This window comes from Lacerta agilis, chromosome 8, assembly GCF_009819535.1.
Source record: "Lacerta agilis isolate rLacAgi1 chromosome 8, rLacAgi1.pri, whole genome shotgun sequence".
In the NCBI taxonomy this organism is placed as follows: domain Eukaryota; kingdom Metazoa; phylum Chordata; class Lepidosauria; order Squamata; family Lacertidae; genus Lacerta; species Lacerta agilis.
In genome coordinates, this window is record NC_046319.1 from 40,522,750 (window position 1) to 40,536,779 (window position 14,030).

Below are 14,030 nucleotides of genomic sequence, written 5' to 3' on the forward strand. Positions count from 1 at the left end.
TGGCAGTGAGGACAAGACACCACAGGCTCATTGGTGGGAGCACCATATTGACTCCACCAGTGCATCTGTACAGCTCCAACCTTACCGCCACCCAGGTTTATCACTGACTACAAGTACTGGTTTTGCTGGCTGGGTCCAATGAGATCCATCAATAACTGGAGGCAGGCTTGTGCAGAGGGTATGGTGGCAGCTGGGTACACTTGCCCTGGGCCTTGGAGGACTAAGCTGGTTGGGGCTCCCCGCCAGGGACCAGCTGCTTATGTGTTTGAGTTTATAACTTTATTCTAACAAGACTCCTTCCCTGGGCCTCAGACAAGCTTTGCAGAGGCCTGACTGGAGGGACACATGCTTCCCATCCTTGATATAAATAAAGGAGGGAGAACTAATATGTTGGAAAGGTATGCTGGCCATAGATCATTTCTAGCACGGATGGGGCAATATTGTACTGTATTCCAATGGCTATTTTGAGAGTGACTTTCCACACTGTCTGCATGTTGAGAACAAATTCTTCTTACACATGTCTGATGCTGTACACTGGCATTTCTCTTTCTCTTGCGGTAACTTCGCTATCTTACTGGGGACTTTCCACCCCCACTTGCTGTTCACAGTTAGGCCCAGCTGACGTTACTGTATCCCGAGAGGACATGGGAGGGAAATGACTTTATTGTTTTTAGAACAGAGAAAGGGGCTTCCCACCATCCTTAATGTCACACCTTCAGAACTTAGGAGAACATGTTGGCTATACCAGTGGATACCGGTAATTAGTGAGACTGGTTTGTCTTGGGGAGGGGGCTCATCTTTAGATGGTAATGTGTATTACTTCATTTCAATATGAAGTCCTGCTGTGTTTGGGGGCCTAATTTTTCTGAGCGGAGAGCTCGACTTCTGCCTCCAAGATTTCTGCCCTGATGACATAATAGTTCTTATGCTATTGCATTTGAGACCGAATCAGATAATTTAATGGAAGCAGAGATGTCCATTGCCCTGGGAAAACCTGAAATTACTAGTCTTTTCCTATGCCTGGCGTCTCTTGACTATTTATTTCCTTTTGGGTACTATAATACAGCTTTTTAAAGGATTAACAGCCCCTCTTCACCTATATTACTAATACTGTATAGTAATAAGAATACGAACAACATACACACATTGAAACAATAATTTCAATTTATTATAATTTGAAACAATAAAATAAAGTATTTTTATTAAAAAAAATAAAAATAACAAGAAAAAAAAGAATACGAACAACAGCAGCAGCAGCAACAACAATAACAACAACAACAATCTGAAAAGTGTGCATGCACACGAAAGCTCATACCAAGAACAAACTTAGTTGGCCTCTAAGGTGCTACTGGAAGGAATTTATTTTATTTTATTTTGTTTTGACTATGACAGACCAACACGGCTACCTACCTGTAACAACAACAACATAATAGCTGTTCTGCTGGACCAAACAAGGAGGCCATTTTTATGTTGTCAGAAGTGGCACAGCAGCCATGTTGTCTTTTGATTCTTGCCTCCCTTCCTTCAGTTCCCTCAGATGACACTCACAAAGCTCTGACCTGGGCCTGTGTCTTTACTGCAACATTTTGGACCAAGCTAACTTTGTTTTAAAATGTGCCTGTATGTACATGTACATATAAGTGTGTGTGTATGGGGACGGGGGGGGGGGGGAGAGAGAGAGAGAGAGATGAGGAAGTTTTAATTGTCAGATCAAAAGAGGCACTGGGATGGCATGAGCTGAGTCTTTATCCTTGCCTTTCCTTCTTGTGTCCAATCACTTCAGGCAGTATTCTCCCAGCCACATACCAGTGAGCAAGGATGTAACTATGGTCAGTGGCGTAGCAAGGTCAGGTGGTACCCGGTGCGGAAAATTTCTTGTTACCCCTCCCCACCATTTTTGGTTTTTGCCTGCAAAAATGGTTTGACTTTATTTCATATTTTGGGGGGAGGGGAGCCAGAGGCCTGCGCGCTCCAAAGCCACAGCGTCTCTTGCAGACTTTGAGTGTTGCACAGCATTTTGTCACCTCCCCTCGGAGTTGACACCCGGGGCAGACCCCATCCACTGCACTCACCTTGCTCTGCCCCTGACCATGGTGGCAGGAAGGAGAGAGTACAGAACATGTGAACAGCAAACATGGCTGCCACAGTAAACTATATTGTGGCTCCTTGATGAACCAGCTCTCTCCCATCACAGCTTGGAGATTATGTCCTTCAAGTGACTCCAGGAAAAGGCATATCACATCCACTCTGCAATTCTTATTTTTCCTTATCAATGTTTCATTGCCTTTACATGTAACAAATTTAACTTGTATGCCACTGGCATACAAACTGTGGCTTGATAGGTACTCCTGTACATGAGATGTGCTTTGCAGTGGGCAGTCCGAAACAAAGTATTAGGAGTGGACATGTGTTTATGTGGGAGAACAAAAAAGGATTTTTAAAAATGTGGCATACTCTACGCAGTCCTGACAGGAAATTAACAGGGTCAAAGCCGAAGCCGCTATGTGGGAGGTGGAGCATCAAGTGAGAGGCAGGTCATAAGTATGCAGAGAGCAAGGAAACTCTTTAAGCCTGCCCAGCTTAATCAGGAGAAGGGAATTCTTAGCTAACACACCCAGCCCAGGGAAGAGCTCCGGATGGCCAGACAAGGCAGCTGATCAAGGTCTGACTGAACTCAGGATTAAACTAGATTTCTAGCCTCTGGGTTGAACCTCTGGGATTGGTGAGTATGTGATTTGAAGGTGCCAACCCTCAGTCAATAAACCTCACTAAAAAGGGGAATGCTAAAGAATAGGTCCTATACCACAGGGGCATGAGCTATCCAAATGGATCTTCTTCTCTGTATCCATAGGAGTGAAGCTTAATTACAACAGAATTGCTCTGTAACAATTGTGGAACAGATTTTTGAACCCATCCTAAATCTAACGCCATAGTTTGGGGTTCATAATGTTGCAATCTGAGGGATATTTTCTTCACGTACGTATGTGATGTTTATTTAAAGGACATAGTACCTATTTATTTTTCCTAAACTGTACTGGTGGTTGGTGTATTTTTTTTTACTTTTTGATTTTTACTGTGGTATATATCTCTCTCATAACCGTTGTAGTTATCTTGCTGTTTGAAGTTTGGGAGCCCAACTTCACAACTTTCCCAGTGTGTACCAATTTGTGAGGAATTCTGATCATTGTGGCATTTGGGGAAGTGGGGTGTATTGTCTTTGTCAAAATGAACTAATCGATGTGGGGAATTTAATATTATGGGTTGTGTAAAAATATGTATTCCTGTGAATATGTTTAATAATGCTTTGGTGGGTCATGACAGCAGTCCTATAGACTGGTTTGTTATTGCATCACAGATCCGTGAACTGTAACAAATCCCCCCCCCACCCGGAAAAGACACCAAATTCAGCACCTCAAAATTATTTTCTGCTGTTTTATTTTGGAACTTCACCTGAACCCTCTGACTATCCTTCATGTAAGAACCCATGCTAGCCTTACCTAATTAAATAAAACAAGTGCCCATTTTCCCCCCTTTGTCAAATGTTAGGGCATATGGGAGAACACTTGATTGCCAAGGTTGCTCCTGGGCATGAACACATGGGGCTCTTGAAACCTGCTCCACCCAGTCAAGTTCTGTTGTCTGGACCACCCCAGTTGCAGGGATGAGTATCACTTTAGAAACGGCTTTTCTGTGAATTGAATGCAAGCGTGTGTGAACTTGTGTCCATCTGGCCTCCAGTATAGCATTGCATGTGTTATGTGTATATTGAGTGTGCGTGTGTGTGTCAGGGGGGGATGGTTGCCATGGCAGATACAAGCCTTGGGGAGTGTTGGCCTTGTTTGGAAGGAAACACATCTTGATTTCTGCAGCCGCTGCAGATTGAGAGTTTGCCAAGGAGACCAAATGGGAACAGCAGATAATGCAGAAGGCTTCCTCTTGGCCTGGACTGGGTCACCCGGCCTCTATCTGCTGCACAGATCCCACGTGTATCCCTCCTTCTGGGTTTTTTATTATTGTTAGCTGAGAGGAAGTGCCTCAGCAAAAAAAACAAATTCCTTGCTCTCCCAAAAGTTAACTCTACACTGCCCAGCTGCGCAGAGGAAAAGTGAGATAGACATTCCCACTTCACTTGCTTTCCCTACATCAGGGGTAGGCAACCTAAGGCCCAGGGGCCAGATGCTAACTATCCAGGGCTCAGGCCCCTTGAGCCACCCACAGCAAAATCCCAGCTGATAACAACTACCGTGTTTCTCCTAAAATAAGACACCGTCTTATTTTTTTTTTTTTTTTTGCTCAAAAAAACACAGTATGGCTTATTTTCAGGGGATGTCTTATTTTAACCGTGTCGCATCAGTACGCTGCATAGCCACGCCTCTCCAGGCTGTTTTAATGGGAGGTACCACGTCACTATGGCTTATTTTCGGGGTATGGCTTATTTTTGGGGAATGGCTTATATTTCGCAAATGCATAGAAATCCTGCTATGGCTTATTTTATGGCTATGTCTTATTTTAGGAGAAACAGGGTAGCTATCTACTTGTTTATTTCCCATCTTTTATCAAATGAAACATGAAGCAGATTGACAAAAATGTATACATATGTGAAATGAAATTAAATACGCACACAGCACAATTTTTTAAAAAATAAAACAATAAAGGCAGGCTGGTTTTAAAAAAAATGCTGCCAAATTAAAAGGAGGAACAGCAGTTGCAAATGGGAGACAAACACCGATAGCAAGATGATGATGATGATGATGATGATGATAGCAAACCCCGGTGCTAAAGTGTCCACTCCCACCAATCTGCAGCAAAACAGGGCCACTCACATGTATGGTAGTAGTCATTTCTTACATACTCAAGGGACTGCCAAGCTACACTGAAACATACAAATGCTGACACGTCAGTTGAGTGGGGAGGATGAAATTGGAAGGTGGTGGGGGGGGGACAAAAGGAGGGAACTGACCTGCAAAAGCCACTAATGGCTTATAGTAAGTGGAATGTACATTGCAGGGCTGTGTGCTTGTCTTTTGCATACTCCACTCCCTTTCCCTCTCCATTCTGCATCTTCCCACCATTACACTGACAGCTAGCATTCCGTGGCCACTGAGCATGCCCAGTTCCCAGATGGAAGATCAAGTTAGAGGATATGCGCCATGAAGTTAAAAAAGCCTTCCAGGAAGAAGGAAAGGGGGGGGGAGGAGAGAAACCTATTTTCTTCCTCACAATTAAGGATGTAGCTCTCCTGTATTATAGTTCCTACACAGAAAGGCAGCTAGAGGTCTTTCTTTTTCAAAGAATCCCGGGAACTGTAGATTACACTATCAGAGCTATAGTTCCCATCACACTTCACAAACTACCCAGTGCCCAGGATTCTTTGTGGTGATGATAGTGTATGTGCAGCCTCAAACTGTGGACTAATGTAGCTCTGTCTACACCACAAGGTTTTGGTCTAGAGCAGGCATGTCCAACAGGTTGGTCGGAATCTACTGGTCGATCGAGGGGCATCCCTGGCTCTAGTTAACAAGCAAAAGGCAGTGAAACTAATCACTCCCTCTTTTATACTGGCCACCTATTTGATCAATGAAGTGGCAGTTCCTCCTGCTTGCATGTTGTTCTTGTTGTTGTTCAGTCGTTCAGTCGTGTCCGACTTTTCGTGACCCCATGGACCAGAGCAGTGTTTTTCAACCACTGTTCCGCGGCACACTAGTGTGCCGCGAGATGTTGCCTGGTGTGCCGTGGGAAAAATTGAAAAATTCAAGAGAATTACTTTATATATAGTCAATATAGGCACAGAGTTAATTTTTTTAACATTTTCTAATGGTGGTGTGCCTCGTGATTTTTTTCATGAAACAAGTGTGCCTTTGCCCAAAAAAGGTTGAAAAACACTGGACCAGAGCACGCCAGGCACCCCTATCCTCCACTGTCTCCCGCAGTTTGGCCAAACTCATGCCAGTTGCTTCGAGAACACTGTCCAACCATCTCATCCTCTGTCGTCCCCTCCTCCTTGTGCCCTCCATCTTTCCCAACATCAGGGGTTTTTCTAGGGAGTTGTTCTTACCCTCTTCCAAAACCAAAATATCTCTTTTTGGCTCCTGCTCCATCACCACCCCACCCCATGTCCTGGATACTTTCCTGTTGCCTCCTGTTGGAAAAACAAACTGTGCCTGAATAGCTTAGTGCAAGCAGCTATCTTTGGGCGAAAACAGATTGTCTTCTTGCAGCCATTGATGGCAATTACAAAGTCTTCAAATAGCCAACAATATGCAAGAGAGATGCAGCTATCTAGTATTTTAGCACATAGGATGGGCATATTCTTATATCAACCTGCTCATGCCTCAAGGTCTTCAAGCAAGGCTTTTGTTGTCCATTTAGTGTTGCTCAGTGTGTGGTGGTGACGACCTTGAATAGGGCTTTTTCTCCAGTGGGAATTTATCTATGGAATTCCTTTCCTCTTGCATGTGAATGTGACACTGTAAACTGGCAATAAAATGGCAGTTTGTAAACTGACAGGAATCTAAAGATGAAGGTTGGCATTGAATTGAAATGCACTAAATAAATAAAATATGTTTTGGGGAGATACATATATTTTGGAGTAAGGAAGCAATTTTATTCTTAACTTGGATGGATTTGTTATATTTATTTCTTCATAATCATCTGTGTCTAGAGAAGCACAATAATAGCAACTGTTAAAACAACACTTTAAGAACTGTTAGGCCAGGTGCTTACTTGCGAGTAACCTGACTAGCAATCAGTTTGAATAGGCTGCAGTTGAGCTTCCAGACTCTTCCAGGTGGTTTATAAGCAGGCTGGGGGATGGAGTGAGGAGGGAGAGAATTTTGGAGAAGCAAATAGAAGGGAATAGGGCAAGGATGGGGAATCTCAGGCTACCTGGAAGAGTCTTGGAAATCTTCCCAGGCCATACACCTTTCTAACCCTTCTCTGCATCCTCCTTGGGTCCTTTTACCTGAAGGTGTCCTGTGATAATACATCATGCGTACCTGGATAGAGAGAGGTGTGTGTGGAAGCATTTTATCATAGAAAGGTAAGAGTCATTGCAGCTGCTCCACCTGTGAATACCTCAGGCCATACCCACCACTGGCATATGGACCTAGGAAGGCCCCCCCCCACCTCCAGGTACAAATGCAGCTCTGGGGTTGATAAAGATTTCTTTCTCCTGGAATATGGGACCTGGTAGGAATGAGTACCTGTATGTGGTAAGCTGGGCTATCTCCCCACCACCCTACGAGTCTGACTACTTCTGCCTAACAATAAGACTTCAGAGCTACATACTGATAATTTCATCTTCTTAAGTGTTGGGACCTGTTGATTCTTTCTGTTCTTCCTTTCAGCGTGATGCTTTGTTTGCTCACATGAGATGCCTTGAACTATTTGCTGCATGTGTATCTTTCTTTCACGGTTAGTCTGTTCTCCACTTGTGATGGAACATTATGTTCTGAATTCTTTTTTTGTAGAGCTGGTGGACTGCTGTTTCTGCCATAGTTATAAGAAAGGGATGTAGCTCTGTTATACAGCACATGCTTTGCCTGCAGAAGGTCCCAAGTTTATGAGACCTAGGAAATAATTTTGTCTGAGACCCCCGAGAGCTGCAGATAGTAAGTGCAGATGGTACTGATCTTGACTGATGTATAAGGCAGTTTCTTATGTTCTAGAGCAGGGATAGCCAATGTGGTGCCTTCCAGATGTTTTGTACTACAGCTCCCATCATTCTCTATCATTGGTTCTGCTCCATGAGGATGGTGGGACTTGTAGTCCAGAAATTTGGAGAACACTGTTTTGACTACCTCTGTTCTAGAGAGTTAAACTAAAAGGGCTATTGGTTTTCTCCAACTTTTATTTTTGTTTCAAGCGTATAAAAAGCCTGGTAGCACCAGACCAAGGAGCATCTAATCCAATATCATGTGTCTAACTGTGGTCAGCTTTGGATGTATGAAAGCAAACGTACAATGCTACAGAGAAACAATGGGATCCTTGCTTCCTGTTGTTCACTAATAACAGCTAATTCTCACAATGTAATTATATAGATAGAAGAATCTGAGGAGTTGTAGAAACATCTTAAGAGTAGGGGTGTCGTTATCAGGGCCGTCTTAAGCATATCCGGCGCCGTGGTGCAAAGATCACTCCGGCGGCACCGTCCCCCCCCCCCCGTTTCCCAGAGTTGCAGACCTTTTTTAGGGAGGACAGCACTGCCGGCGACACGCCCAGCTTTGCGGGGCTGAAGGAGGCAGGCAGCAGCTCCGGGCACGGTGCTGCTTCGGCACGGCATGGCGGAGGTGGGCAAAGGTGGTGAGCTGATGCCGGCAGGCGCTGTGTCCAATCTCCGCCTCTTCCCTGGCGCCCGCCAGAACTTGGCACCCAACATCTATGGGTAAGACGCCCCTGGTGATCATCTGATGCACATTACCTGTTTTGTTTCCCTGTGCCTGCAAAATTAAAAACCAATACTCCTATTCAAGGCAGCTGTCATCTGTGCATGCACCACTTGCGCATGCACCACTTGCGCATGCACCACAGCTGTCTGAATGGTACACGCCTCAACTTATTTCTGTCTTGCATTTCCAAATCAGATGAAAACTGGTTTGAGGGGAAACACCTCCAAAGAGAGTATTTCTCAAACTACTGGATACATGTGGATTATGGCTAACTTCATGGGTACTTGTTTTCATACGCAAGCGGTGGGAGTGCACCAGAGCCACAGTAAATGGTAGTATGTACGCAGCCTCAGTCTCTTTGGGTTGTATCCAACCTTAGTCATACTTGGAGTAGACCCATTGAAAGCAATGGGCATTATTAACTGTATACTCTGAGTAAAAATTAATTGCCTTTGCCTTTAAGGTGCCACAGCAAGAACACTCTGTTCTTTTGGCTGCAACAAACTAACATGACTATCTCTTTGGGAGCAGAAATGTGAAAAAGGTATAACTTTGTTTTATTTGGTTTGTGATTTGTCTTGTATTATTGTGTGGGTTCATTTGGTTGCTTTTCCACTGAAGGACTATGACTAATGCAATAAAGATACCTGAGACATGTGCAAAGTGGCTTGAACTGACAGGTGTAAATTAACAATTGCATTCTGTGAAGGAAGCAAGTGAGATCAAACCCAGAGGAAAATCAGCCCAAACCATTTTTTTCTGCCTTAGTTGGTTTTGTGAAATCTATTTCATTCTGAGTGGTACTGTTATTGAGCACCAGGTGGCAGCAGCTGCAATAACACTGCACAGACCAGCCTGGTGGTGGCTTCCTCAGGAAAGGGCGGCTGCTTTTACTCACTCAACTGTTCTTGGGTGCCTCCAGGCTGTCACTATATTTTGCAGGAGCGATTCATGTGCATACCAGAAGTTTAGGTTTGTGCAATTAAAGCTCAACAAACAAAATGTGATGATGGCAGTCATTTATTTTCATTCCAAAATCCACATACCAATCAAAACGTTACGAAAATAGTCTGCAGGTGTTAAAAGAATTCTGCAGATATTTTGGGGTTCTTGCTAAACAATCCAAAGACTGGATGGGGTAAGGAATGGAATTGTCTGATGTGGGAGCCATGAGGTGATAGAGAGACCTAGGGAAATGAAATGACAAGTTACTGCAGTGAAGTTACTGAAGTAGTAGGTCTATTCTAAGTATCACTAACGTTAAATACCCCCCATGGAGTCTATTAGTCACAGACTCCATGGTTCCAATATTAGCCGACTTTCCTCTCCCCCCACCTAGCCTGTTGAAGAGTTCTGGAGAACTCAAAAGCTTGCTCTTCAGTCCAAGTCCAGTTTAAATATAAGAACCCTAGAAAGAGGGAGCACAGTGGCCTTGAAGTTACCCATAGTTAGCACTTGGACAGCAGTCTGGGCAGACACAGATCACCTGGTCAAAGCCTTTCCCACTACGGTGATTGTCTTTTATTTCTATTTAAATTATAGTAACTATTTCTAAATTTGCATCTATACATATGAATTAGCAAATGTACCTATTGTGCAAATCTCTGTCCTCTTCTGCAGTCTCCTTTTGGTGATTCTTTCTTTTTTGTTGTTGTTGTTTAGTCGTTTAGTCGTGTCCGACTCTTTGTGACCCCATGGACCAGAGCACTTTTTTTAGTATTGCATAATTTCCCATTCTAGTTTTTGCCCATCACCTCAATTCCTGTCCCTGTTGCTCAGTCTCATCCCTCTTGGCTGTGCTTCCTTCTATTACAGGAAGCTGCCCATCTGTCCAGCTGTTACCCAGCTTTCATAAATCTCATGTGTTTTCTCTTCTACGATATTGCTCATGCCAAAAGCTGCTGGGCACCAAAATGTGTTGGGTTTTGTCTCCTGGAAGCTGCCTGGCCTAGCATATAACGCATTCCACACGTAGTTAGTTCATCCCAGCTGGGCTCTGAAGTGCTCCAGGTGATGTGAGCCAAAGCAGGCCTGTGTTTCTGCTTCCTCCCTGCCAGCATTTCAGCAGCAGTACTTGGACCAAACCATGTTAGCTTGCATACTTTGTGTTTTTGCAAGGTTTTGTTTTGTTGAGTGGAGCCCTGGACTTCTTTCTGCCCCAAAGTCCTGCCCTGATGGCACCACTGACATGCACCACACCCAAATCACAAGGCTGCACTTCTGAATACACAAAGTGATACATTCGCTAGCTAATCAACTGCTGGCAGAGCCAGTGGGCCCAGCTGTTTCTGTCACTCATGGCGGGGAGATGGTGAGAGAGAGCAACTATGGCCAGCAAAGGGGCTGAGGAGATAGGCCTGAGAGGGTGTCTCTGAATGTTCAGTGATGCGCAGCCTTCTTTCTAGATAAATTGGTCTTGTGTTGTTCTAGCATGACTTTCTGGCAGAGTCTTGTTTATTGATGGAACATTTCACTGCACAGTGTCCTTGCTCCTTCTGAAGCTCCCTGCCCTAGGGAACAGCTGCAATCCCAATGCCTCAGCTGCCAAGTGCTTATAACAGAGTTCAAAGAAGAGACATTCCTGGAGGAATGACCTAGCCAACACACGCAATACAGGCAACCTCCTGAACCCCTCATTCACTGAAATGGACAATGTTTCTCTCTACTTCTTCTGAATCTTAGCACTATTAGAAACACTCTGTAGATCTGGAGGGGCCTCTGGCAGGCCCTTGCAGAGCCAGGCAGAGGCCCGGGCCAGGTAGATAATGTGCCCCCCCTTTTTTTACCCTGGGGATTTCAAGGCTTGAACCGCATCTCCATATAAAGACAAAATGGAAAATATAGATACACAATAGTGCTTTTTAAAAAAATACATATGGAAAAGGATTATTTTAAGTATTTACATTTAAATAATGGTGAGCGATTGTGAATATGCTGACCGAGGCCCCCTTTGGAATTGGAGGCCCGGGCCAAGTGGCTCATATGACACCCCCCCCCCCCTGTTTGGTCCTGGCCACTGGTTGGATCTATGACTACAGTACTAACTGCAGTGAAGTTCTCATGTCCACAATGCAATGTTAAGGTTTGATAGGTCTCTGCCATTCTAAAGCCTGAGGTTTAGGTAGCCATGTGCTCCAACTTCACAGAGAACAGTCCTCAGTTTGAAGGGCTGTTTAGTCCAAGTTCGCTGCAAAGAAAATCCTGGGCAACAGGGGCCTTGAAACTGCCCATTAACAACACATGGACAGCACACTAAGCAGACATACACATCTCCTGATCAGTAGAATAATAGAATTACAGAATCATAGAGTTGGAAAGGACCCAAGGGTCATCTAGTACAGTGCAGTGCAGCAATCTCAGCTAAATCATCCCTGACAGATGGCCAGCCTTCCTTCCTATGGTGAGATGTATTTATTTTAGTAATTATTTCTAAATTTGCAATTATACATGTAAACCAGCACATGTAAATCCAGGCAGTCTTTTGTCTTTTTGTTTTTATGGATAAGTAGCCATTCTACCTGACACATGGGATAGCATTTAGTGGTGGTTTGGGGTAGAGCCCTGGGATGCCATGGGCCGGTCAACTCTTTAAAAGGACAAAAAATCTGATGTTTAGGCAGAACCTAGGAATGTGGTCCAGCAGTAAAAGGACAGAGCTTGAGATGACAGGAAACTTGAGAAGCTCAGATGAGGGGAGACTACATTGTAGTAATCCTACCATAATTGTTGGTATTGTCTTCAGTGCAATGTGGTAAGGTATAGTAGCAAAGAAAATTGTCTCTGGTGTGCAAAGTATGTTTCCTCCTCTACCAAGGAAGTTCAAGAGTGAGACTTCCAAGGGTTGGTAACACGCACAGTTTTGGGCTTGATTCTTCTTCTTGCAACTAAAGCCGAATGCACACAATACATGCTTTAACACATTAGTTTCTCCAAAGCATCCTGGGAATTGTGGTTTAAGGGTGTTGTGAGTGGTAAACTACAGTTCCCAGGATGGTTTGGGGGAATTGTGCTGTAAATATATCGTGTGTATGCGGCCTACACCTTGAACACAGGATACAGCTAGTTCATGCATTTTTGTCAGTATCTTAGATTCAGTAGATTTCAGAGAGATCCTATAAAGAAACTGCAGTCAATAAACCTAGTCTCTCCACTCCAAAAACAATCTGGGTAAACTTGAGGGGAAATGCTTTGGAACTGCATTGACCTCACTTGCAGATAAGTTGGAAAGAATATGAGTTAATCTCTTAAGACATCTACCATGTTTGCCTTTTGCTGAAATTTTTATCAACAAACACAGGTGGTCTTGCAAGATCTTGCAATTATGTCTAGGAACTGATGAATGTTACAGCCCAGTCCTAGACCCCCCCTCCCCCAGAATGAATCAGTCCCACTAATTTCAAATACACAGTTAGACAGGGAGCATAATATTTGCATTGCATAATATTTGCATTTGCATAATATATGTATCTATCTATCTTGTATTCTAATTGAACTAAATGCAATGTGACCATGTGTTGTATTTAAGTTAAATTGGTATGTAAACTATGGTATGTTGATGGAAACACTGAGAGAAGAATAGGCCTTAATAGGCTTGTGACAGAGCATCATGAATTACACAATAATTATAAGAAATGATGAAATAATGTAGCATTTTGCAGTGAGTTTTATATTTTTCCTCCTTGGAAGCTTATTTAATAGATGTATAAATCTCTTGTCTCCTGGATGCCTACTGAGCATTAAAATGACCACAGAGAGCAAGAAAGCTAACATGACTCATCCTATCGCAGGAATGGGGATTATAAAGGAGCTGGAGGACACAAAGAGGACACAACAAGAGCAGTGTGTGTTTGACAGTGTGGGCAGAAAGAGTCCTCCCTGCTGAAGGAATGTCTGCTTTCCGGGAGGAGTAACAGCCAGCTAGCCTACAGCCTGCATTAAAAGAAAACTAAGCACAATAAGAGGCTAGCAACTATTTACTTACTGACTGACTTACTGTGTTAAGAAAGTAAGACTCCTGCTAGATCAGACTAAAGTCCAGCAATCAGTTCCCAAACACAAGAATTTGAGTAGAAGTGCCCCCTTCTGCTGGATCCCAGTGACTGGTACCAAGAGTAGTACTGTGTCTGATACTGTAGAAATGTACGGTCGCCATGATTAGCAGCCATTCCTTTCTACCACTGTGCTTGCATGCTTGCTTATTTTTGTTGTTCAGTCGTTCAGTCGTGTCCGACTTTTCGTGACCCCATGGACCAGAGCACGCCAAGCACCCCTATCCTCCACTGCCTCCCGCAGTTTGGCCAAACTCATGCCAGTTGCTTTGAGAACACTGTCCAACCATCTCATCCTCTGTCGTCCCCTTCTCTTTGTGCCCTCCATCTTTCCCAGCATCAGGGTCTTTTCCAGGGAGTCTTCTCTTCTCATGAGGTGGCCAAAGTACTGGAGCCTCAACTTCAGGATCTGTCCTTCCAGTGAGCACTCAGGGCTGATTTCTTTAAGAATGGATAGGTTTGATCTTCTTGCAGTCCATGGGACTCTCAAGAGTCTCCTCCGGCACCATAATTCAAAAGCAACAATTCTTTGGCAATCAGCCTTCTTTATGGTCCAGCTCTCACTTCCATACATCACTACTGGGAAAACCATAGC

At 43.9% G+C, this 14,030-nt stretch overlaps 1 protein-coding gene across 2 annotated transcripts in view; it reads left to right on the top strand.

The window, feature by feature from the left end:
• The first annotated feature begins 2,588 nt into the window (after positions 1 to 2,588).
• The window catches only part of RIPOR1 (RHO family interacting cell polarization regulator 1), a 96,430-nt gene continuing 84,988 nt past the window's right edge, over positions 2,589 to 14,030 (top strand). The window contains exon 1 of one of the 2 annotated variants that reach the window (XM_033158862.1): positions 2,589 to 2,722. The gene's annotated coding sequence lies outside the window, so the exon portion shown is untranslated. Of the gene's footprint in view, positions 2,723 to 7,016; positions 7,040 to 14,030 lie in introns of those variants that run through there. The other variant, XM_033158864.1, reaches the window with a different exon arrangement.